At 36.8% G+C, this 26,514-nt stretch overlaps 1 long non-coding RNA gene across 1 annotated transcript; it reads left to right on the top strand.

Annotated features, from left to right (window-relative positions):
• Positions 1 to 20,055: 20,055 nt before the first annotated feature.
• Positions 20,056 to 24,865, top strand: LOC125752718 (uncharacterized). The gene is made up of 2 exons (XR_007402865.1): positions 20,056 to 20,192; positions 24,420 to 24,865. It is a non-coding gene; the product is annotated as an uncharacterized LOC125752718 (long non-coding RNA).
• Positions 24,866 to 26,514: the final 1,649 nt, after the last annotated feature.

Below are 26,514 nucleotides of genomic sequence, written 5' to 3' on the forward strand. Positions count from 1 at the left end.
AATCTTGGGGTGGAGTCTTTTGGGTTTTCGATGTACAATATCCTGGCATCTGTGAAGAGGGGGAGTTTGACTTCTTCTTTGCCAGTTTGAATGCATTTTATTTCTTTTTGTTGTCTGATTGCTGAGGCTATGACTTCTTGTACTATGTTGAATAGCAGTGGTGAAAGTGGACATCCGTGTCATGTTCCTGAACTTAGGGAAAAGACTCTCAGTGTTTCCCCATTGAGAATGATATTTGCTGTGGGCTTTTCATAGATGGCTTTTATGATATTGAGGAATGTTCCCTCTATCGCTATACTCTGAAGAGTTTTGATCAGGAATGGATGCTGTATTTTCTCAAATGCTTTCTCTGCATCTATTGAGAGGATCATATGTTTTTTTCTCTTGGTGATGTCATCTATCACTTTGATTGTTTTACGAGTGTTGAACCAACCTTGCATTCTGGAGATAAATCCCACTTGGTCATGATGAATAATCTTCTTATGGTACTGTTGGATCCTATTGGCTAGTATCTTGTTGAGAATTTTTGCATCTGTATTCATCAGGGATATTGGTCTATAATTCTCCTCTTTGGTGGGGTCTTTGTCTAGTTTTGGAATTAAGGTGATGCTGGCCTCATTAAAAGAGTTTGGAAGTATTCTGTCCCTTTCTATCCTTCGGAACAGCCTAGTAGAGTAGGTTTATTTCTACTTTAAACATTTTATAGAATTCCCATGAGAAGCCATCTGGTCCTGGACTTTGGTGTCTTCGGAGGTTTTTGATGACTGCTTCAATTTCCTCCCTGGTTATTGTCCTGTTCAGGTTTTCTATTTCTTCCTGTTCCAGTTTTGGTAATTTGTGCTTTTCCAGAAATGCATCCATTTCTTCTAGTTGCCTAATTTATTGTCGTATAGCTGCTCATAATACGTTTTTAAAATCGTTTGTATTTCCTTGGTATTGGTTGTTTTCTCTCCTCTTTCATTCATGATTTTATTAATATTAGTCCTTTTTTCTTTTTAATAAGGATGGCTAATGGTTTTTCTATCTTATTAATTCTTTCAATTAACCAATTCATGGTTTTGTTGGACTGTTCTACAGTTCTTCTCGTCTCTATTTCATTGAGTTCTGCTCGAATCTTTATTAACTCTCTTCTGCTGGGTGTAGGTTTTATTTGCTGTTTTTTCTCCAGTTCCTTTAGGTACAAGGTTAGCTTTTGTATCTGAGTTTTTTCCAGTTTTTTGATGGATGCTTGTATTGTGATGTATTTCCTTCTTAGGACTGCTTTAGCTGTATCCCAAAGATTTTGAACGGTTGTATCTTCATTCTCATTAATTTCCATGAATGTTTTATTTTTATTTTTATTTTTTTCCATGAATGTTTTTAATTCTCTAATTTACTGGTTAGCCCTTTCATCTTTTAGAAGGATGGTCTTTAACCTCCACGTGTTTGAATTTCCTTCAATTTCTTCTTGTTATTCAGTTCTGGTTTCACAGCATTGTAGTCTGGAAATATACAGACGACAATCCCAATCTTTTGGTATCAGTTGAGACCTAATTTATGATCCAGTATGTGGTCTATTGTGGATAAAATTCCATGTGCACTTGAGAAGAACGTGTATTCAGTTGCGTTCAGGTGGAGAGTTCTGTATATATCTGTGAAATCCATTTGGTCCAGTGTATCATTTAAAGCCCTTGTTTCTTTGTTGATGTTGTGCTTAGAATATCTGTCATTTGCAGAAAATGCCGTGTTGAAGTCTCCTACTATTAGTGTATTATTATCTACATATGTCTTTGCTTTGGTTATTAATTGACTGATATACTTGGCAGCTCCCCCATTAAGGGCATACATATTCATGATTCTTAGGTCTTCTTGTTGGATAGGCCCTTTAAATATGATATAGTGTCCTTCTTCATCGTTTACTACAGTCTTTGGGATAAACTTTAATTTATCTGATATAAGGATTGCTACTCCAACTTTCTCTTGAGGACCATATGAATGTTAAATGGTTCTCCACCTTTCATGTTCAGGCTGTAGGTGTCCTTAGGTCTAAAATGAGTCTCTTGTAGACAGCAAATAGATGGGTCTTGCTTTTTATCCATTCTCAAACCCTGCGCATTTTGATGGGATCATTAAGCCCACTCACATTCAGAGTTACTATTGAAAGATATGAATTTAGTGTCATCATAATACCTATTCAGTCCCTGTTTTTGTGGCTTATTTCTTTGGGCTTCCTCTTTCTTTTACAGAGTCCCCCTTAATAGTTCTTGTAGAGCTGGTTTGGTAGTCACATATTCTTTCAGTTTCTGCCTATCTTGGAAGCTCTATATCTCTCCTTCTATTCTGAATGAGAGCCTTGCTGGATAAAGTATTCTTGGCTGCTGGTTCTTCTCATTTAGGACCCTGAATATATCCTGCCAGCCCTTTCTGGCCTGCCAGGTCTCTGTGGAGAGGTTTGCTGTTAATCTAATATTTCTCCCCATATAAGTTAAGAATCTCTTTTTCTCTCACTGCTTTAAGGATTTTCTCCTTATCTTTGGAATTTGCAAATTTCAATGTGAAATGTTGGGATGTTGAATGGTTTTTATTGATTTTAAGGGGGGGACCTCTCTATCTCCTAGATCCGAATGCCTGTTTCCCTCCCCAAATTAGGGAAGTTTTCAGCTTTGATTTGTTCAAATATGCTTTCTCACCCTCTGTTCCTCTCAGCGTTCTCTGGAACCCCAATTATATGTAGATTCTTCCTTTGGAGGCTATCATTTATTTCCCTTAACCTTTCCTCTTGGTCTTTTGTTTTTCTTTTTTTTCCTCAGTTTTCTTCCTTGCCGTCAACTTGTTCTTCTATGTCACTCACTCTTTCTTCCACCTCATTAACCCTTGTCATTAGGACATCAAATTTGGATTGCATCTCATTTAATTGATTTTTAATATTGGCCTGATTATATGTAAATTATGCAGTTATGAAGTCTCTTGAATCCTTTATGCTTTTTTCCAGAACTATCAGTAGCTTTATAATTGTGCTTCTGAATTGGCTTTTGACATCAAATTGTAATTCATATTCTGTAACTCTGTGTCAGAGAGAACTTTTTCTGATTCTTTCTTTTGTGGTGAGTTCTTCCTTCTAGTCATTTTGCTTAGTGCAGACTGGTTGTATGAGTGGGCTGAGTCGAGGAAATCAACCACAGTCTCAGTAAATTTCACCCTAGATGATTCTGAGGAGGTCAGAGACCAGAAAATGAAAACAACAATCTGACCAAAATAAAAGGACCACTAAAGTGAAAAGCAAATTTAAAAACAAAGTAGTAAGAAATAAAAGGCCAAAAATTCCAAGAAGAAAAAAAGAAAGAAAAAAGAAAAAAAGAGAAGAATAAAAGGAAAAGTAAAGAGGAAAAAAAGAAAACAGAAAAAAAAAAAAAAACAGAAAGAGGGGAGGACTGGGAGATGATGGTGGTGAAGTTGTAGTGGAGTGAGAATGTAGTATACCTGAGGTGTCCTAGTGGGTGATCCTCTTGTTTCTGAGTTTATTAAGTTCTGTATTTTAAAAGATGCTTAGTTCCAAATTTATATAAACCAGCAATACTTGTAGAGGGCTCCAACATTGACCACCAAAACATAAACAAGAATGTGAGGGGTATAATGGGAATGAAGAGAGAATATAATCTCACAGAATGAACCAGCATGGTATCCCACTCGGTTCTCAGTGCATGCTAGACATGTTTTAGAAGGTATTAACTTCCACCATTGTAGAACAAGAGAAAACAGAAAACACAAAACAAAAACACATACCTCGTATATCTCCCAAAATTAAATTATGTTGAAGGGAATCTAGAAGTGGAAAATATATCTAAGACATGTAATTGTAGAAATATGAAAGTCAAAAAGGAAAAAAACTTAAAAATGAAGAGCTGATAAAATGTAGTTAAGGTGGGAAAAGAAAAAATATTGGAAAGTTTTAGTCTGCTATAAAAATGATTTGTATTGTACAAAGGGAGAAAATTAAGGGGTACCGTCTGGTTCTATATACTGTAAATCCCTCGACTTCCCCTGGAGCCTTCCAGTGCTGCTTGGTCAAGAACTTGCTCTTCCCCTGTCCTTCCAGCTGGTGTTCTGGGAGAGGGGCTGCTGTGCTGACTCTCAGGTGTGTGCACCTGGGGAGCTGCCCCGCCCTCCTGCCAGGTGCCGGGCTCAGTGGGAGCTGTTTACGCGGTGAGGCCCCTGTCCCCTGGTGGCCCCCCTCCCAGGCACAGGGTGACACCAGGAGGAACAACCACACTGGCGGCGGCCAGGTCTCCAGCTCTGGAGTCAGCTCCCGCAGTAACCACCCCCAGAAACCACCCGCTGTCTCCCAGTCCGCAGGGGCCTGGATGCTCCAGGGATGGGGGGGCGCTGATCTGCACAGCTCGGGCTGCGGCAGCAGGAGCGTCCTCGCTGTCCTGTGCCCTCCCCGCCTCTGCCTGTCCGGGGGGAGCGCAGGATCCTGGGCTGTGCCCCCCCGCGCCCTGGGCTCTGGGGCCTGCGCCGCTGGAATCGCGCTCCCGGGTGGGCTCCCAAAGGCAGCAGGTGCAGCCCCTCCCCAGAGACCCGGCCTGACCCACCGGCTGCTCCCGGGGCCCCGCAGGGCGCTCCAGCCCTTTCCCCATCTCAGCCCCCGGGGTGTGGCGGCTCTTCCTCAGTTAGTGACCCCGGGCACCTGGGGGCTCCACTGCCCCTCCTGGGATCCTGCCCGAGTTCCCTGCCAGCATCTTTCCATCCGGGAAGAATCCGGTGCGGATTTATAAAGTTCCTGCTTCTCCGGGGCAGGGCTCTCCTGCCTCGGAGGCTCACAGCCCCCCTTAGCCCGGGTCCTCACGGGGCCCCTCTCCCACTTGATTCATTTTTATTTTATTTGTTTTCACCTTCCTACCTTGTTAGAGGTGAAAACCCTTCTCTCTGTAGCGTTCCGGCTGTTTTCTCTTTAAATCTCAGATCGAATTCCTAGGTTTCCGGATGGTTTGAAAGTTATCTAGGTGAGCTGGTGGGGACAGGTGAGTTGAGGACCCCACTCCTCCCTCGTCTTGCCCCACCTCCGTATTCCATTTTTCTTACTGTCAGATCAAAGTGCTGGATTTATTCTAATGCAATTATATCATTTATTTCCAACCTCATTGTAATATCCTTTGATAGGAAATTACACATAGCATTTAAAATTACTAGCTTATAACTAGTAGGTAATAAATGTGTTGATTCAACTTTGATTTAATAAAGTTTAATAGCAATCAAACAGACTATTAAAAAAAGGATAAAGTTACTAACAAGAGGAGGGAAGAAAAACCATCCAAGAATCACTAGACATTTATAAAATATTAATCCTCAGAACAGAGCTATGAGATAGGCATTATTTTACACATGAAGAGATTGATGCTCAGATGGTGTTAATTTCTTAAAGGAAGAAAAGATCCAGGACATGTTATATATTAAAGACTGCTTTTTTTTATTAATTGACAACTTAATAAATCTAGTAATGAGTATATATGGTTTTTAAAAAATCAAATAATCTGGGAAGCCAGGGTGGCTCAGTGGTTTAGCACTGCCTTTGGCCCAGGTCGTGGTCCTAGAGACCTAGGATCGAGTCCCACATCAGGATCCCTGCATGGAGCCTGCTTCTTCCTCTGTCTCTGTGTGTGTGTGTGTGTGTGTGTGTGTGTGTGTGTGTGTGTGTGTCTCTCATGAATAAATAAATGAAATTTTTAAAAAATCAAATAATCCAATGGGCTTCATCATAAAAATGAGCAGTAAGTATTCTACTCTAAACATTATTCCAGAGGGGCAGCCACCTGTAATCATTTTTTTTAAGGATTTGAGAGAGAGAGAGACAGAGAGAGACAGAGAGAGAGAGAGAGAGAGAGAGAGACTGTGAGTAGGTGGGGGTGGGGGGCAGAGGGAGAGAAAGTCTTAAGCAGACTGGTCACTGGGCACAGAGCCTGACATGAGGCTCAGGCTCACAACTCTTAGATCCCCACTGGAGCTGAAACCAAGAGTCAGTCACTTAACTGACTGCACCACCCAGGCTTCCCTGTAATCATTTCTTTTTCCTTATTCTGGTTAACCCTACTTCTATATATAATACGCATATGCTACACACACTCTTTTTTTTTTAAAGATTTATTTATTTATTTATTTATTTATTTATTTATTTATTTATTTAATGAGAGAGAGAGAGAGAGAGAGAGGCAGAGACACAGGCAGAGGGAGAAGCAGGCTCCATGCCGGGAGCCCGAGGCGGGACTCGATCCCAGGACTCCAGGATCCCGCCCTGGGCCAAAGGCAGGTGCTAAACCGCTGAGCGACCCAGGGATCCCTGCTACACTCTCTTGATGGATTGTAAGCAATAGACAGCAATTCCTTCTCAAAGAAGTTTTTTAGAAGACTAAGTTATAGAATATTGTAAAAGAAGAATAAGATAAATCCACGTAGCAAATAACCCAATAAAAATAACTCTTAGAAGAGGAAATAGAGTTGTCCACTGAATGCAGAAACTATTCTACTCATAACTGGTAATGCAAGAACTACAAAATCTACTAGTAATATCCCATTTTCAGCCATTAGGCTAGTAAAAAGAAAAACTTATAATAATATTAGGATGCAGGGAACTGGAGACATGCAGTATTGGAAGAAGTGTAAATTAGCACAGCCTCTTGGGAGGGCAATTTGGCACAATCTACTAAAACAAAACTTCTAAACACTTTGCTACCAACCTTCCACTACCTGCAAGCACCTTCACATGTGAAAATGAAGTGTATAATACTATTTACTGCAGTGTTACTTATATTAGGGAATATTGCAAACAACTTCAATACCCATAAAAAGTTGCCTGTTTATACCATTTTCTCTAAGTTTACTTGGCTATTTGCATTATTTTATTGATTTTTAGGAGCTTGAATATATTTTGGATATTAACCCCTTGAGTCATGAATGTTGCAAATATTTTCAGCTAAGTTCCCACTTACTGTCTAAATTTTCTATATTCTTTCTCCTTTCAAAATCTTATCTCAATTCTAGTTTGATAAATTTTGGCATTTGCTTTTTTTTAAGATTTATTTATTTTAAAGAGAGAAAGAGTATACACACACACACACACACACACACACGGAGGGAGAGTGCAATGGGAGAGGCAGGATACTCAAGGAGACTCTGTGCTCAATGCAAAGCGTCATGGGGCTTGATCTCATGACCCTGAGATCATGACCTGAGCCAAAACCAAGAGGCAGACGCTTAATCAACTGAGTCACCCATGTGCTCCTGGCATTTGCTTTATGTATCATTTTTGGAATTGCCTTTCTTGCCTCAAAGCTTGTATTTTTTCCTATTACCTTCATGGCTTTAATTCTTTAATATCTCTGGAATTCTTATTTTTGTGATCTTTTGTTATGAAAGGAAAGGAGCTCTGTTTACAGTTCTCTCTTATCTGCAATAATTTCTTGAAATCAAGTCTTAATTAATATAATATATTGAAACCACAATTTCTCTGACAGGTTTTGTTTGTTCTGGATCTGTTGACAGCATTCCTTTCTTTCTCATAGTGAGACTGGAAAGCAGACTTAGATGGATTGTTTACTGCCAGCCTCATTTGACCCTCTCCTGGTCCTCTGTCCTCTGCATGCTCTCAGGGCTCAAACAGTTCAGGAGCTCCATTGTGCTTATTTCCTGCCAGCTTTCCACATCTTTTAGGCTGTAGTCTACTCTGTTCTACTATTTTTTTTTCTTTTTTTTTTTTTATATATTTTTAGATTGGAGTTCGATTTGCCAACATACAGTATAATACCCAGTGCTCATCCCATCAAGTACCCCCCCCCAGTGCCCGTCACCCAGTCACCCCACTCACCCCCACCTCCCCTTCCACTACCCCTTGTTAATTTCCCAGAGTTAGGAGTCTCTCATGTTTTGTCACCCTTTCTGATTTTTCCCACTCATTTACTCTTTTCCCCTATAATCCCTTTCACTATTTTTTATATTCCCAATATGCAGATATGAATGAACTGTCTTACTCCTTTTTAATAAGGATTTACAACATTTATATCCCTTTAGCATCATTGTAGTATATGTTGTAGAGAGGGGGAAGACAAATGCATGCATGTAAACCACTATCTGAAAAAAATATCTACCACATATTGTTTAAAGCTGTCACTATATTACCTCTTAAGGTCAAGTGGGTTTACTTATGTTCTTACGGGGAAAAAATTATAAAAGAGGATATTTATTTATGTATTTAATTAAAATATCTTAAAATTTCAACTGTTTGAGCTCTAATTGTTCCTGTGTTTTTCTCAATCATACCATTATATACTTAATCAGGACTCAGCTAGACCCCCCCTTTTTTTTTTTCAAAGCTACTCATCTCTAATTTCTGATTCCTTAAAATTGACCTAAGCTATAGAGCTTCTAATGGTCATTCACATCACCAAAGGAAAAAGGACTCATGGAAATTATTCAGGCTCTATTTTCTGAACTTGTGTTTCTCATCTTTCCCAAGATACGTCCCTGCTGTTCCCTCAGTCATCTGCCTCACGTGCTTCCCTCTATACCCTTGCTGGGGGTGGTGATACCCTGCTGACAGCTGGAACTCTATCATTGTCATCATGTGGGACATGTTCCAACCTCAGGCAGCTCAGCTGCCAACTATTTTTGTATTGTTATTCTCTACCAACTCTCATTGTTGTGACCAAGAGCATAAGTGACACCTTGAGTAGCACAAGTAGACTGAGGAGGAAGCATAGTCCTACACAAACTGCAGCTACCTAGCTTTCAGCTGATTTCACAGCAGTTTATATTCACGTAAGACAACACAAATATCACTGAATGACTCCTACAAAGCTGATTATGTCATCTTACAAACTTTTACTTTCCCTTCAAAGAATGGGTGCCAGGTTATTTGCTCTTTACTTTACACACATATGAATGTATGTATAGGAGTTTGAGTGAAAGGAGACAATGAGAGATTGCATCTAAAATGAGAAATGGGGAAGCACAAAGACCTAATTGATCCACATTATTAACAAGCTTGGAGATGTCTTGGTTCCAACTTCAGCACTGACATGTCAATAATAAAGCAGAAAGAAGAAAAAGAATTTGTAGTAGAGAGAACCCAGGAATGTAAAGATATTTTGCTTTCTCGGGTCAAGTTGTGGATGAGGGATGCCCACCCCAGCAGTTACCCTTCCTTTCTCTGTCTTTTTAAAATTCTCAACAATTTTTCTCCCTCATTCCTCAGGAACTGGATCTCACTGGTGTCTTCCTCATCTCTCTTGTTCCAGGGAAAAGGGAAAGAAACACCTTCACTTTAGTCTTGGTAATTATTTTGCTTAAAGGAAGATATACTCTAACTTTAAAATATACAAATTTTGGGGGATCCCTAGGTGGCTCAGCAGTTTGGCTCCTGCCTTTGGCCCAGGGCACGATCCTGGAGTCCCGGGATCGAGTGCCGCGTCGGGCTCCCGGCATGGAGCCTGCTTCTCCCTCTGCCTGTGTCTCCGCCTCATTCTCTCTCTCTCTCTCTCTCTCTCTCTCTTTCTCTCTCTGTCTATCATGAATAAATAAATAAACAAATCTTTAAAAAAATACACATTTTGGTAAAATAAAATAGAGATCCCAGGAATAATCCCCCATATATATGGTAAAATGACACGCTAAGATCATCAGTGAGTGTTTTTAAAAAATGGTATTGATAAAACTAGATATCAACATACAAACAAATGAAATTGGTCACTTACTTTACTACATGTATAAAAGTTACCTCAATATGGATCAAAGATCAATATTTAAGAGCTGGAACTAAAACCCATAGAAGAAAACATAGGGAAAGAGCTTTATAATATCGGATTTGGCAAGGATTTCTCTTTCGGGTAAGGCAGAAAAAAAAAAAAAAACAGAGACAATAAAAGGAAAGGAAAAAATAGATAACTTGGAACTTCATCGAAGTTAAAAACAGGTTTTTGCACCAAAGGATACTTTCTAGAAAGTAAAAAGTCAACTCACAAAATGGGAGAGAATATTTGCAGATTATATTCTGATAAAGGATTAGTATCCAAAATAGAAAGAATTTGTACAACTCAATGACAAAAAGCAAATAGCCCAATTAAAAAAAAATAAGTAAAAGATTTGAATAGGCATTTTTCTAAAGAAGATATACAAAATGCCAATAAGGACATGAAAAGATGTTCAACATTACTAATCATTGTAGAAATGCAAATTGAAATCACAAGGAGATACTACTTCATGCCCATTAGGATGGCCATAGTGGAGGGAAAAAAAAGAAAGAAAGAAAATAACAAGTATTGATGAGGAAGTGGATAAATTGGGATATTTGTGCATTGCTGATGGGAATATAAAATGGTGAAGCTGCTATGGAAAATACTATGACAATTGCTCAAAAATGTAGACACAGAATTACCACATGATCAAGCAATTCCACTTGTGTTACTCAAAAGACAGGAAATCAGGACCGCAGACAGACATTTGTACATCCAAGTTCTTAGCAGTAGTCAAAAGGTGGAGGTAATCCAAGTATGCATTGATGAATGAATTGATTATTGCATATACTGTAAATGTACTTAATACCACCAAATGTATGTTATGTGTACTTTGCCACAATAAAAAAATTTATGTGGGAAAAAAAACAATTTTTTAAATGGCATATAATTTCATTTTAACCCAGGCAATGGGAAGACTATAATGCTTAGTTCACCAAAAGCAATTTAGTAATGAGTTACAAGGAAGGAAGTTTGAACCTTCTCATACAATCATTTAAAAATATTTATGTATATACCTGTTACATTCCAGGGACAGTGTTATAGGCAAATCAGATATTTCTCTTTTCAGACTTTGTAATCAAGGAAGAGAGAAAAATAATCAAATAATGACAAAAAAGTCAATTTATAATATGTAAAAAGCCAGATATTTGTATTGTACAAACATTAAAATTAATTTTTTCTTCAAAATTTCCTTTCAAAACCACTCTCTTGATATTTTTCCCTAATGGTGGTTGTAAACTCTTGCAGGATTCAGAGTATTTTTAGTCATACTACATGAATACTTAACCTTTGTTTAGGTAATGAAAACTCCAGTCTTGTCTGCCAAAATTTTTTTTTAAATCATACCATTTAAATATTCTTCCCCCATCTCAGGCCTTATTATCCTCAGAGGCCTACAAAGAACAATAGAGATATTATAGATTTCTTCTCTCTTCCTTGCTCCCCAAGTAGGCAACAGCAATTTGGGAGCGCTAGAGTGGGGGGTTCAGTAAAAGGAGATAACTAGAGGGATAAAGTGTAGAAAAGGTCATATTTCACTGGTAAATTTTAATCTAGACATAGAACCTTTGGATTATGGCAGATTCTTTATGTGTTCCTCAGAGATCCTTCTGTTAGGATCCTTTAACTATAACTTCCTATATTAGTGGATCCTTATTAGGCTGGCCCAAATCTCTACTTTTTCCCATTTTTTCATCTTTTTTTTTTTTTTTTTTTGCATCCAGTGGTATACTTCAAGGTACTTTCTGCTGAGGTCAACTTTTCCTCAAGGGGCACATTCTTCTGTGCTTTATTCTTCTTATAAAGGTACCAGCCCTATCAGACTAGGGCCTTACCCTTATGATCTCATTTAGTCTTTCACTTCCTCATTGGCCTTATCTTCAAATACAGAGATACATTGTGTAGTTAGGGCTTCAATATATGAGTTTTGCTGGCAACACATATTTTATTTACAACAGCAAGTAACCTTATATTCCCACTTACCTGGGCTAATCCCAGTTTACATCTATGGTCAAAGCTTAATTTAAAAAAATTATTTATTCAGGAGAGACACAGAGAGAGAGAGAGAGAGAAGCTGAGACACAGGCAGAGAGAGAAGCAGGTTTCATTCAGGGAGCCTGATGTGGGGCTCGATCCTGGGTCTCCAGGATCATGTCCTGGGCTGAAGGCAGCGCTAAACCTCTGAGCCACCCAGGAGTCCCTCAAAGCTTAATTTTTAACATTCCAGTTTATTCACAAAATTGTGCCAGTTTAGATGATAAATAGAGTCATCTTACATAAATATTCTAACACTTTCATTTATATTATTCAGTCATGAGAAAGAAGGAAGTTCTGCCACTTGTGACAATATGGATGGACCTTGAGGATATTATGCTAAGTAAAATAAGTCAGACAATGTACATTCTTATCTATTTGTGGAATCTAAAAAAAATCCTAACTCATAGAAATAGAAAGTGCAATAGTGTTGCCAGGGGCTAGGGTAGGAAAATTAGGGAGATGTTAATCAAAGGGCACTTCCAGTTGTAAGATGAATAAGGCCAAAGAATCTAGCCTGATGTGGGACTCTGTCCTGTAACTCTGGGATCACACCCTGAGCCAAAGGCAGATGCTCAACAGCTGAGCTACCCAGGTATCCCCAAATTGAAACTTATTAAGAGTCAATTTAAATGTTATCATCACACACACACACAAAAGGTAATTATATGAGGACAGCGTTAATTAATCTTTTTGTGGTAATATTTTATAATATGAACGTGTATCAAATCATCACATTGTACATCTGAAATTTACATATGTAAGATGCCAATAATATCTCAATTAACCTAGAAAAAATTACTTGAAGAGGATTTTGCTGTAATACTGTAATGATTCTCACCCTAGAAGAAATTTCAGCACCTTGGACAGCCTCAGGCTAAATCATCCTATTTTCTAACCAAGAGTGCAGAGGAAATCAATGTTATATTGAGATAAACAATTAAACTAATTTATCTAATTTCATGGAATCACTTGGGTTTTCTAGATTATCAAACTATCATATATACATGTATATATACACATACATATATATTTTTTTTACAGATTTAATATATTTATTTGACAGAGAGAGAGCTCACACAAACAGGGGATGCTGCAGGGGTAGAGAGAGAAGCAGATACCCTGCTGAGCAGGGAGCTCGACTTGGGGCTCGAGCCCAGGACCCTGAGATCATGACCTGAGCCGAAGGCAGATGCTTAACCGACTGAGTCTCCCAGTTCTCCCAAATTGTCTATTACATTTAACAAAACACATTGATTAGAAAATTTTATGTTTTTTTGGTTAAAATATTTTAAACATTATATTTCACAAAGAGATAATGCTAAAAGTATACTGTTCAGATAACTATTATCACAGGTGAATAAACAACAAGGCTACTTAAACTATTTCTCTGGCACTGCTAAAACCTAGTAGCCATTTCTCCGAATTATAGGCCCAGTGATTTGGAGGAAACAGCCTTTCAAATTCCTACTTATGAAGTGATGGTTATTTTCATATATGTAGAAATTTCTTATTTCAGATTAAGTTTAGGGTCTCAGAGCATGGTGAGGAGAATATTGGTTTTGAGAGGAGACATTGTTTTTAGGTTTAAGTATAGGGCTGGACTAGTCCTTTAATACTCTTTAATTCTCTGGTTCTCAGTCTCTCTGAGACTATACAACTAGATGATTTGAGAGGTATAACTAGGTGATCTCAAAGTTCCAATAAATATGAGCTTCATCATAGAGAAGCCACATGCAGCTATCAGGGCTTTCTTGTCACTATGCTGTTCAGCATCTCCTCTAAAAGCAGGACCAGTTGCTCTGCCAACTAAAGGCTTTTCTCAGTTCTTGCAATCATAGCAGCCAATCCTTGTGGAAGGCTGTAGTGAGCTATGGATTCATTTCCCCTGTGACAAGAACAATATCATAAAAAGCTTTCTTGGAGCTTGGCATGCTTGTTATAAGCAGTGGCAAGCATTTTAACCATGCTAGTACTAGAGGTTTTCATTACCTTAAGTGACATCTTACATCACTAGTGCCAGCATAGCTTGTCACCAAGTACCACAGAACCATTTCTACCTCCCCCCAGATCTGTCCTAGTAACACAGGCAATTTTGCTTTCTGATGAGGCTTATTGCAGGCTGCAGAAAACCACAGTGTCTTACTCCATGGTTACACAAATCACTTCCTCAATCAAAGCAGACAGATTCAGGTAGCAGCATTCACTGACTCCTGATAGAAAGAAAGCTTTCAGTCTGATGAGCTGGGGATGTTAGAGGAGCATTACAAAAAAAAAAAAAAAAAGATGTGCTAAAAATGTCCATAAATGTCTTGCACAGAGATTGATATGTTACTTCTTATAAACACCCTTGTCCAAATAAACATTCTCAGGTCAAGGGCAAATAGTCATCATCTTTTAATAATCTTATTTTTAATTTATGTTACAAGTATCAAGGACAAAATAAAGAGCATTGGAAAAAGGAAGCTTAAAGATAATATGTGGTGTGGTGTACTTAAAAGATTCTTGTATTTCAAGTCAGAAGATTCTGCTTGTGATCCTCCATGTTCCTCCTCTTGTCTGTATGAATATAAACAAGCTACCTAACCTTCATGGCCCTCAATTTCCTGCCTCATAATATTGGGTTGAATGCACAGTTTTCTAAGATGACTTCTGATCTAATAGTCCTTGATTTTAGGGCTCAGAATAAGACAACACCTTTTTTTCAGAACTTCAAGGCTCACCCAATCCCCATACCCTAGCACTACTACTTCCTTTGAACTTATTTCTAAAACACTCCAGATCTTGTAGGTTAGCAAACTAAGACACATTTTAAGTATCTTCCCATGATGTATATGTATAAGAGCAATCTATACTCTCAAAGAACTTGAATTGCTATCTGCAGAGTTTACACAAACATAGAAATAAAAATTTCTTGTTTTAGCTCATATTACTATATCCCCCAACTTTATATAGTGACAAATAGAAGAACCCCCACATTGAGAATATAAATTGTATCCTTTATTCACTTTTCAATTTTCCTATCACCTTATGATTTTTTATAATGTAATTGAATACTAGCAATCATTATAATTATTATATAAATTTGTATTTAAGAACATGAAAAGATGCTTATTATCTATCAGTATTAAAAAGCAGTTAAAAAAAGAGTTTAGTGTAGCTCCATTATACTTTTTTACATACTTATACATATTACAAGTAATTATATATGCATACATAAATGTATGGAAAAGTGTTCCATGAGTCTATGTTAAAGGATTATAACTGCTTTTTTTCAGTTTTCACTATAATTTGAACTTATTATAATGTACATGTATTATTTTCATAAAAAATAAAACCACATTGATATAAAAAATAAACCTTTTAAATCAAAGTCCAAATTGGTTCCAAATATACTTTTTCTAAACCTTAGTAATTATTATATTCAGATTTATAAATATGTATATAGATAGTAATTATTCTTTTCTTATATTTGTGGTGCAGTCTTATTTTTCATTCTAGGCAAGGATATTTTATATACAAATTGAGGTGTATCTATATAAATAATGTGTTCTCATTTTCAAATTCAAAAAACTATTCTCAAAAAAACAAATTGAATAGTTTAATTTTGGCATTTACCTGTGAAACTCTCATCTAACAATGTTTGCTAGCAGATGCCCAATGCATGATTTTGAATGAATAATAGATTTTTAACATGATTTAATTATAGTAGATAATATAAAGTTAAGGCATCTTTAACCTTCAGAAAACAAGGAAATTTTTTGTTAGTCCCTCTTTTCAGAGATGAGGAAACAGACATAGCTTCCAATTGCTAAAAATCTCTGAATGCCTAGTGTTTTTTTTTGTTTGTTTGTTTTTTGTTTTTGTTTTGTTTTTTTGTTTTCACTTTAAGAGACATGAGAGACTCCTAACTCTGGGAAACAAACGAGGGGTTGCAGAAGAGCAGGTGGATGGGAGGATGCGGTAACTGGGTGACAGGCACTGAGGAGGGCACTTGATAGGACGAGCACTGGGTGTTATACTATATGCTGGTAAATTGAATTTAAATTTTAAAAAATGTAAAAAAAATCAGACAAGCAAGTCCACTCACACACTCAAAAATAATAATAATAAAGGACTTTGATGATGAATCTTGGAGTGAAGAGTGACATATGTTCACAGACTTAACCTACATGACCACTGCAATCAGTCTGAGATTTTTATATTATGTTTTATTAAAAATAAGTTCATATTTATTATAAAATATTTTCTGTAAAACAAGTTTAAATGCATATTTTTAAAGTAAAATAAATCCAGTAGGCTGTCTAGAAAATTATTGATAACATTTTGGTTTACATTATTTATATTTTTTTAGTCTTTTACATGTTTGTGTTATACATATATTTTTTAAACCAAGGAATTATACTACACCATCTGATTTTTAATGCATCTATTTTACTTATGAAAAATGTATGAGTGTCTTTGACTCATGTTAAATGTTTCCTTCTATTTAAATAGATGATTATTTATTTTATGGATGTACTTTCATTTATTTAAACTGCTATGAATTTTCCTCTAAATTTTGAAATGCTAATTTTTGGGGGTCTAATAAGTGTAGTCTCGGGTTGGATTATCAATTAAAGCCTTTGCTAAATTACAGAACGCTTCTAGATCCCATGTGACTTAGTTTGTTCAGGCTGCTATTACAAAATATATAGACTGGGTGGCTTACAAACAACAAACATTTGTTTCTCACAGTTCAGGAAGGTGGGAGGTCTGTGATCAAGGCACTGGCAAATTCAATGTTTGGTGAGGACTTCCTCATTCATAGACAGCTGTCTTTTCACTGTGTCCTAACATGGTAGAAGAGAGAAAGGAGCTCTCTGAAGCTTCTTTTATAATTGTACTAATCCTATATATGAAGGCTCTGCCTTCATGACCTAACCATCTCCAAAGGTCTCACCTCCTGATACCATTACCATAAGGGTTAGGATTTAAACATCAATTTTGAGAGTATACAAACATTTAGACCATAGTACCGTATTAGAAGTTTTCTAAATCCAGAGAAAAACAATAATAACAAGATAGTACACCTATCAAGGATTGTGATAGCATTTTAACAGAGATGAAGGAAGCTACAGCTCTAAATACTTTGCCATCTGATGCCCATCAAGATTGGACTGTCGTCCACCTTACTAATAAGAACAAGACCCATTGGTACTCCAAGATGCTGCAACTAAAATGGCAGATGTGGCTGTATTTTTTTCTATATCTGGACATTTTTCTCATTCGTTGGTCTCAGACTTGAAGTTTCTGTTGAACATCTTCAAAAGCTAAGATGCTTCCCATGCTTCAATCTCCAATTTTTTTTAATTAGAATTTTTCTCTAATTCTCTGAGATAATTTTTATATTTCTTTATGGATCTTTCATGAGTTTTACACAATTAATATATTACTAAAGATCTTCTAGCTCAATAACAAATTCGTATGTGAGAATACTTACACTTTTTGATTTAAAATACTTTTTGATTTAAAATTTCTGAATCCAGAAATTTTCTTAGCAATAAGCAGACTTTAATACTTTAAGCCTTATTTTTTAAACATTATATTCTTAGTAGTGTGATAAAGTTTCTAGCTTTAAAAGTGTAATTCATATGCAAAGATATTGAAGTTTGATCATTGTATTTTTACCAATAAAAATAAGATTTTCTTCAATTGTTGAAGAAAGCAGGTGAGGCAAAGCTTTATAATTTCCCCATTTGTTTCCTGCAAGTCACAATCCTTTCTAAGACTTTCTTGGGTGTGAGGAGCAAAGACTCCAAATAAGTCTGAAGCCAATGGCAGGTGCCCATGTACAGATTCTGCCTTCAGCCTCCATCCTGGTCCTCTAATCTACTGTATAATCTTAATTCATTCTCTGAAATAACCATCCTGAATTTGGAAAGACAATAGGATATCTGTACTCAGCCACTGCACCACTGTGGAGAGGATTAGCCATGACAGTATTAGAAGATGTGCCATCTACAGACCATCTTCCCACCTACAGATTTGTCAGGAGACAATTCATTGGAAAGGAAAGGGTGGGCAGAAAGAGGGAGCCAGTTGTAGCTGACTTTGACATGTAGTTAATTATTTACACTTTAAAGTGGCTTAGAAGCCATTTTTTTTCTCTCCCTCTTACAAACCTCAACTAGCTGAGTCAGGAGCTTGGGCAATGTGAATTGTCAGGTCTAACTGCCCATTTTGACCTCCTTGCTCCACTAGCAGTACCTTTTTAAGCCCTGTGAGTGTGAGTTGAAAGAAAAATGCCTTAAATGGGCTAGGTTCTCACAGTCAAAGCAAAGCCAAGAAGTGAAGCAATTATCCAGACCATTTAGGGAAAGACAGGTAAGGTTTTCTGGACATATCAGCCAAATAGAAAATTAATGCATGAAAAATGGAAAGCACCAATTCTCATCACAGTTTGGCTGCTGCTTTGCAGAAAGCTGTACAAATGATGTCCCTGAGTATAAATGGCAAAGAGCTAGAAAGTAACTAAATGTCACTCATTTATCCTGCTCGATTCAAGTCTACCACTCAAACTTTTTGTCCCAGTCAACTCCCACCCTCTGCTTTACCTCTAAGAAAGCCAAGATCCATGAAACTCTCAACCACAGTGTTTTAGGAGTCTATTCTTGTAGGGAATCAACAGGTGGCTCTTATTAACATCACAACCTCACTTTAGTTGCCTTCCTTTGTGTCATTCCTCAAGATTCCTCTCCCATCATCTCTTGCCCCACCCATTTCCAAGCATCCCATGGTATATGCCCTTCCCTAGCCTCTCAAGATTTCTTGTTTTACCTGGACATCTAAGTCTGAGAATTACAATATATGCTTGCTTTGTAATGACACACAATTCATTGCCATGTTTTAAAAAACCCAGATGTTTACGTTGTAGCTTGCATTAAATGTTGATGTCAGTACATTAATGGGTTAACTCATTTTCCTACAGTACTGATCTTCACATTTTAATGGGGATTACACTGCAACTGGGACTGGTATCTTCTAAAATCTTAAACCACTGGAGTTACAATAGTATGGTAATTTCCGGCACTGTGGATGGATAATGAGGGACAATTGTGGAGCAGGTGGATCTCTTATTGCCTATAAAACACACCCCCTGTGATGCCATGCATAAACCTGGATGCCTGTTCAATCCAACCATGTTTTATGTTTTCCTATTTTACTCTGGGTTGAAATATACTGTCATTATTAAGTCAGGCACCTTCTTTATCCTTTCTCACCTCTTTTGCCTTTATTAATCACTTCAATATTGCTTTCTGTAAAAGTCTGGAAAGGAATGTGTTCCTTTTGTTTCTGTTATATTTAAATTTCCAAACTTTTTATCCTTTCTTCTGTCTGCCTAAACAGAAGTGATCAGAGAAAAGTCTTTTCAATTCCCCTGCTCATAGGGAATGGGAAAAAGAAAATGGCACCACCATTTAGTGGCCCTACCTTAATTACATTGATTTGTTTCAACAAATATCACAAGAGTAGATTTGAAAGAAAAGGAGCCTGAGCTTTGTTCTAAAATAGATCTAGGTTTGTTTTAGTTCTGCCCTTTGCCAATCATGAGAACTTTACCAAGATGCCTGATCTATATACAGATTTCAATTTTGTCATCTCTAATTTGGAGAGAGTATTATTTACTGTGAAATATTGTTGCTGGTCTTGAATGATATGTATATGAAATGCCTAAGAGTGTAAATACGCTATGTTCAGTGAGGGAAACTTACTAAGATTAGTTGTAGAGCACTGTACCAAATATTGCAGGAATTAAAGAGATGAATTGGATAGACTGACTTTCTCTCTAAGATGCTCTCAGGCTAGTAGTGAGTTAACTTCTTGCTGCAACAACTCTGATTCTTTACATCAAGTTAAATCTAAAACTATCCACTGAATTGTGTGTCCTCCAAATTCATATTTTGAAGGACTAACCTCCAATGTAACTGTATTTGGAAACGAGGCTTTTAAGAAGATAATTAAGGTTAAATGAGATCATCAGGACAGAACCTTAATCTAATAGGACTGGTGTTCTTAGAAGAAAAGGAGGCACCATAAGCATATACACACACAGGAAAGGCCATGGCAGGAAATGGGGAGAAGACAGCTTTCTGGGAAGGGCCTCAGAAGAAACCAATCCCACCAATTCCTTGATCTTGAACTTCCAGCTCCCAGAACTATGAGAAAACAAATTTCAATTGTTTGAGCCACCCAGTCTGTGATATTTTGTTTTGGCAGCCCTTGCTGACTACTATACCTGATATCAAAGAAGAATAGTTATCTGACTTTTGGAGATCAGAGAAGAAAGAGAGATTTCTGTTTGTTTCTCAATGCAGGAAGCGGAAAAGTCTACGTGGAAGAAGATTTGGAGAACAGGTAGGTGTTGAACAAAAAGAGACAGAGGACACATGCAAATACAGGGGAGAGTCTGCGAGTGCAGTTGGGAGAGATTGGAAACCTAGGAGCAGAACACAGGGACAGTGAGTCCCTCAGGCACAATACTATTTCTTCACTTTGGAATTTAAACATATAGAAAATAAAAGTGACTATATATAAATATGACTTTTTTGGCATTTAAATAATCATAATCATATTTGGCATTTAAATAATCATAATTTGGCTTGATAGAAAAGCCACCTCTTTCCCAGAAAGGTCTAAAGCTATTGTGATCCACGGTAGTGATCTGTGCCATCCACTATGTTAGTCTTCTGTATGTAAAGGACATGTTTTGAATAATAGAATTAGGTGTTTCTGGGTGGCTCTACCTTTTGCTCATGTCATGATCCTGGAGTCCTGGGATTGAGTCACATTGGGCTCCCCTCAGGGAGCCTGCTTCTTCCTCTGCCTATGTCTCTACCTCTTTCTCTATGTCTCTCATGAATAAATAAATAAAATAAAAAAAAAAGAATTAGGTGTTTTTTGAAGGCACTTACGTTCCCAAAAAGGAAGTAACAGAACGAGTGCTGTTCTGATACAAAGGGCTTTTGAATCAAATAGTTTGGATTAGAGTCTGGGCTCCTCAATTTATAAGCTATTTGCCTTTCATGAAATCCCTAGTTTCTGTAAACAGTTTCCTCAGCAATAAATTTAATAATTACTCCTGCTTCTACTTTGTGGACTACGTTCTGAGAATGCAAAAAAGGTATGCACTTAGTACGGTGCCTGGAATATAAGCAATAGTAACCATTGTTTAATTATTATGCTCTACTACTTATCAGAAAACAAGACTGTAGCAGCCATCAAATCAAAGGAGCTGGTATGATATAATGGAAACCACTTGCTCACCTCCCACTTCTATACTGCATTGAAGTTAATCCCCTTGCTCCTAGAATAAGCATTAAACACTTAGCCTTTGGGAAAAAATTATATTTTGGAAAAATTTAAATACTTAGTATATATTGAGTTGTTGGCAGTCTTTACCATACAAACAGATCAAGTTTTTCCTTGGCCAGCTAAAACAGGGCTCAAAGGTAAAATATACTTTGATGGAGTTTAAGATGAAGAGATATATTTGTCATGCATTCAGGAGAGTAGATTCAGGTGAAAGGGTTTGGAGTGTAGTGTTGGGCAGCCCTGGGCAGCTGTCAACATCAGGAAGATGGGGTAATCAAGAAAGGAGAGGATGCAGATTTTGGTGGCTCATGCATTGTGAAGACAAAATGTACCTAGCTTGTCACTTTCCTATGGAAGCTTTGCTTCAGTATATTTTATTAAAGTTTGTAAGAACAGGCTGTTTGTGATATAGTATATCACATCTGTTCCAATTCTCATTATTCCTGGGAAAACCAGACTAAAATTCCCTATAACTTTGCATATGGAGGTCTATAGATTCCTGCATTACCTCTCATTGGTTCTAGAAGAGAAATATCCCTAATTAAGCCTTTAATCTGCTAAGAAAAGTTGCTAATATTCTTTATGTTTTTAAATGCCAATGAAGGGCTAGAGTTTTCCAGTAATTTGTTTTGGCTGTGGGGGGGCATATATTTAACCTATTATGTGTCATGGATATTTTGAGAACTTCACAGATATTAATTGATTTAATCCTTATGACAACTCTGTGATGTGGAAACTATTACTTCCATCTCTCAGACAAATAAGCTGAGTCACAGATAAGTATATATAAATTCACAAAGCAGATACATGGCGGAGTCAGAATAGCAAGGAAGCTTGCTATCTTAATTATTATCTTAATCATTAAACTTCTATCAGCAACTACTACCAGATACAACAATAAAATAGTCTGCCTCCCTCCCCAATTTTTTTTCTTTTAATCTATGTGGATCCCAGCAAAGTTCATAGCATGATGTTAGTAAAATACAGTACTTTCTCATTAGGTATTCTGTTTTGATCCCCGGCACTACTTTGGTTACACTAACTTAGCACAGCATGGAGAAGCTGAGTACTGATATTATTCCAGAATTGATATTATTTTTAAATTGATAATCTTCTGAATATCTCAAACAGTTACATTTCCTAAGCTCCTGAATCTATCATAGTTTTTCTAAAACAAAATTAAATTGGGATAAAATTGATTGCCAAAAATCCAAGGAATGTGATTTTTTTTTTTTTAAAGAAGAATCCCAGACCCTTTTCTTTTTCTACAAAACCTGGAGTGTTTTTTTTTCTCCCCAAATTTAAATATTTTTATGATAGGAGTGGATGTACTACATATACACATACAAAAAAAAACAAACAACACAAACTCCATCTATATGTATAAAACATATACATTCTATAGATATATGTATACTCAAAATCATTTTGTATTATCTCTTCAAAAAGCATACGTAGCCTAAAGTATCAAGTCAGTGATCTAAGGTTGTGATGGCAGTCCTCTTCACTTAGAAGGCACTCCTCCTTGCTTTCTCTCTAAATGTGCCTTACTTTCTTTCATTGATCTTGGATGAGCCTTAATTATACGTCAGTCACATGGGCTTTTTTGTTGTTGTTGTTGTTATTGTTGTTGTTGTTGTTAACACTAGTTCTTAGTCTTTTCTGGCTTTCATAACAAAATACAACAGATTGGGTGGTTTATAAACAATGGAAATTTATTTCTCACAATTCTGGAGGCTGGAAGCCTAAGATTAAGGTACCATCTTTGTGTTCTGGTGAGAATCTATTCTCCCATTTGTAGTATGTGCCTTCTCGCTGTATCCTCACATAGAGAAAGGGACAGGAGAGCTTTCTGGGTCAGTTTCAAAGAGGTACTAATTCCATTCATATGGGCGACACCCTCATGACCTAAGTACCTCCCAAAGGCCTTACCTTCCTAATAACATAATACTGGGCATTAGGGTTCCAACATATAAACTTTGCAAGGATGAAGGTATTCAGAACATAGCACTTGATAGCTGATTTCTTCATGAAAATGTGGAGAAGGGAGCATTCTCACTGTCAAAGGCTGAGGCAGCAAATGGCCCTGGTTTAAAAAAAAAATGTTCACAAAACATTGCTGCCTTGTACTTATTCTCATTTTGTTTGTTTGTTTGTTTGTTTAAATTCAATTTACCAACATATAACACCAATGGTCATCCCATTCCCTTCCTTAGTTCCTGTCACCCAATCACCCTAACCCCCACCTACCTCCCCTTCTGCAATCCTTTGTTTCCTAGAGTTAGGAGTCTCTCATGGTTTGTCTTCCTCTCTAATTTTTCTCCACTCAGTTTCCCTCCTTTCCCTTCTGTTTGTATGTTCTTATCACTAGCATAGATAGTAGAGCATTGTGGGTAGGAGTATAGCACCCAACTGGTCTGTACAGGAGAAGCCGTTGGGCCAAGTTGACCAAGTGATCCAATCTTTCAGTGCTTTAGTTCTCTCACCTGCAAAATGTAATACATCATCATCATCATCATCATCATCATCATCATCAAATTCCTGCCTTAGAGGGTGGTTGTAAAAATCACATGAATACATACATACATATATATTTATATAAATGATATTATTATATGTAATATATACTTATAATATACACTCATTATAGTAATATAGATATATATGTAAGTATATATGTTCAAGATACATATATATCTTAAAGGATGCCTTGCACATAGACAGTTGAGTACCAAATGTCTGCTAGTATTATTAGTTCACTATCCCTTACTGTCAATGAGCTTGTGATACAAATGGGAGAGATAGGGAACATATTGCATAGTGACTGAATGTATAGACTCTGAAGTAATATCGCCTTGGGCAATTTATTTAACCTTTAAGACTTTTCTACCACACCTGTAAAATCGAGATAATACTATTTTTAAGGTCATGACAAAAATTAAGTGATACAAAACCTATAAATTATCTGATATAATACTTAGCACATACTAAGAATTCATAATTATACATTTATTTTATCATTATCATTATTAATGTGTTATTACTAGACCAATAAATCAATAAATATTTGGCCTGTTAGTATTAGTATTAGTCTTAATTGTAGTATTAAATCAAGCACACATGGACCTTTTTCTGATATAAGTTCTTATACTGCATATTGTATGTGGCTTAAACCTGGCTATTTGAAGTACAACCACAGAGTATACACTTAATACCCTGATAATAAGAATTCAGACATTTCCCTAAAAAATTCCTCTTTATTTTCTGCAGTTTTTTGCTTTTCTTTGGAAATCCTAGGCTTCTGCCTTGCACGATGCCTCTTATGGAGTTGGGCACACATTATTACTACAATCAAGTTTCTGTGTAGTAACAGAAGATAGCAGTTCTTTAGAAGAGGACTTCAAATTAATTTCCAAGCAGCAAGGCTGCTGCTGCACGGTCCATCATTGTCAGACACTCCATTCTTCCTACGTGACCAGGAATAGCAATGAACGCTTCCAGCAAGAAAACCGCCTGCCAACTCCCATATCTTTAAAAGTGGACTCTAAACAGACACCTCATAATGAGCCTGCCCTCATCTGTGATCTCATGAAATAATCTATTAGCCAACCATAAGGTTGTTCATTAACTGTTCCTTCTTCACACCTTTGTTGGATATAATATGAAGTTTGCTTTCTTTAATCACTGATAAAAATAAATCAGCTACATTGCTCTGAGTTATTCTTTTAAAGGACTCTGATCTTTATCTCTGTCAACTTTTGTCCAGTCTAGTGATGTGATGTTGTAGTGATCCTAACCTTCCTATGCCCCTGCGTTTAACAACAATGGGATACACTGACCAGTATCTATACTAAGATTTCACAAAGGAGGCATATTTTGCATGTGTCTCATTTTTCTAAACAGTAACACTTCAAAGACTACTTGGCCTATGGCTTTTTATTGTTTTTTAATTGAAAAACACTATATATGAACTTGATCAGAAAGAATGTGTGGTACTCATCTCTCAGACTCAATATGGCCTGAATCTTGCTCTTTTATCATATATTCTATCATTTTCTCCCCATTTTGAGCATACAAGGTCTAAAAACTAGTTCACCAGAGCATAACAAAGTACGAGACTATTTACATTCATATCTCACTTAAAATTGAGCTTATTCCTTCTGCATGACCTTTACCAGGCACACTAATCTCCCACAGCCTCAATTTTCATATCAATAAAAAAAATATTACCTATCCCACAGGGTTGCTGTTAGGCTAGAATGTGCAATACCTGTTAAGTGCATTGCAGAGTTCCACACATATGGGAAGGGCCCAGAACACATTTTAGATAATTTTTGTTATTATTATCTTAGAAATATGAAGTGAAATTCCTGCACAAAGGGTTATGGTCATTCTTCAGAGACTGTGAATCAGGAAAGTAAACACAGCATTGTTTCCCCAGGAAACACATTTAACATTGGATTATAAGTTAATAAACACACACAGGTTTTGAACTTGCTCAACAGACTCAGGGTAGACGTTTAGGCCTGAGGTTGTGCTGACTATAGTGGGAATGATAAATATTGAGTATCCTTCGTGGGGAAATCACAGTTGAAATTCATATACATTGACACATTGACAAGAGTCAGGAGCCTAAGAGAAGAGATTTATGGATGGCATGTTCTGATTGCTAGAAGGAAAAGAATGACCTCTGACTTACTGTGTTTTACTCTAAATATTCTACATAGTAAATGATCAACAGTCTTAGAAATAAACAATCTCAACCTTTTCTACAAAATGTCTAAATAATAAGGAGTATAGAATGCAAATGTCTACATCACCAGATAAACAAATACCAAACACTAGATGAAGACATATATCATATCATCAGATACACAATTATATTTAGCTGAATTGTAATGTATACCAGATGGCAAACAGACAGCTCTAGGTTGATTTTAGGCAATAGACATATTTTTCTAGGCCTGCACAGTGTTGGATGAGATTGTAGCCTAAACATTTTGACTTATTTTTGAACATTGGAAAAATAGAATATTTTATATAAAATTCAGTCACATATATAAATGGCTTATTAAAATATATAAAGAAAAATAAAGGCACAGTTCAAGGGAGCCCCATGGTAATGGAACATTTCTTCATCTTGCATGTGGTGGTGGTTACACAAAGCTACATATATGATAAAGTTATATAAAACTATAGCCACACTCAAGAGCTTATAAAACTGGTAAAATCTTAGTAAGCTCTGTGGATTATACCAATGTTGGTTGCCTGGTTTTGATGGTGTATGATAGTAATGCAAGAGGTTACTATTGGGGGAGGTTGGGTAAAAGGGGTATAGGAACTTTTTGTATGTTTTTGCAACTTT

This window comes from Canis lupus, chromosome 17 (assembly GCF_003254725.2).
Source record: "Canis lupus dingo isolate Sandy chromosome 17, ASM325472v2, whole genome shotgun sequence".
Taxonomy (NCBI): Eukaryota; Metazoa; Chordata; class Mammalia; order Carnivora; family Canidae; genus Canis; species Canis lupus.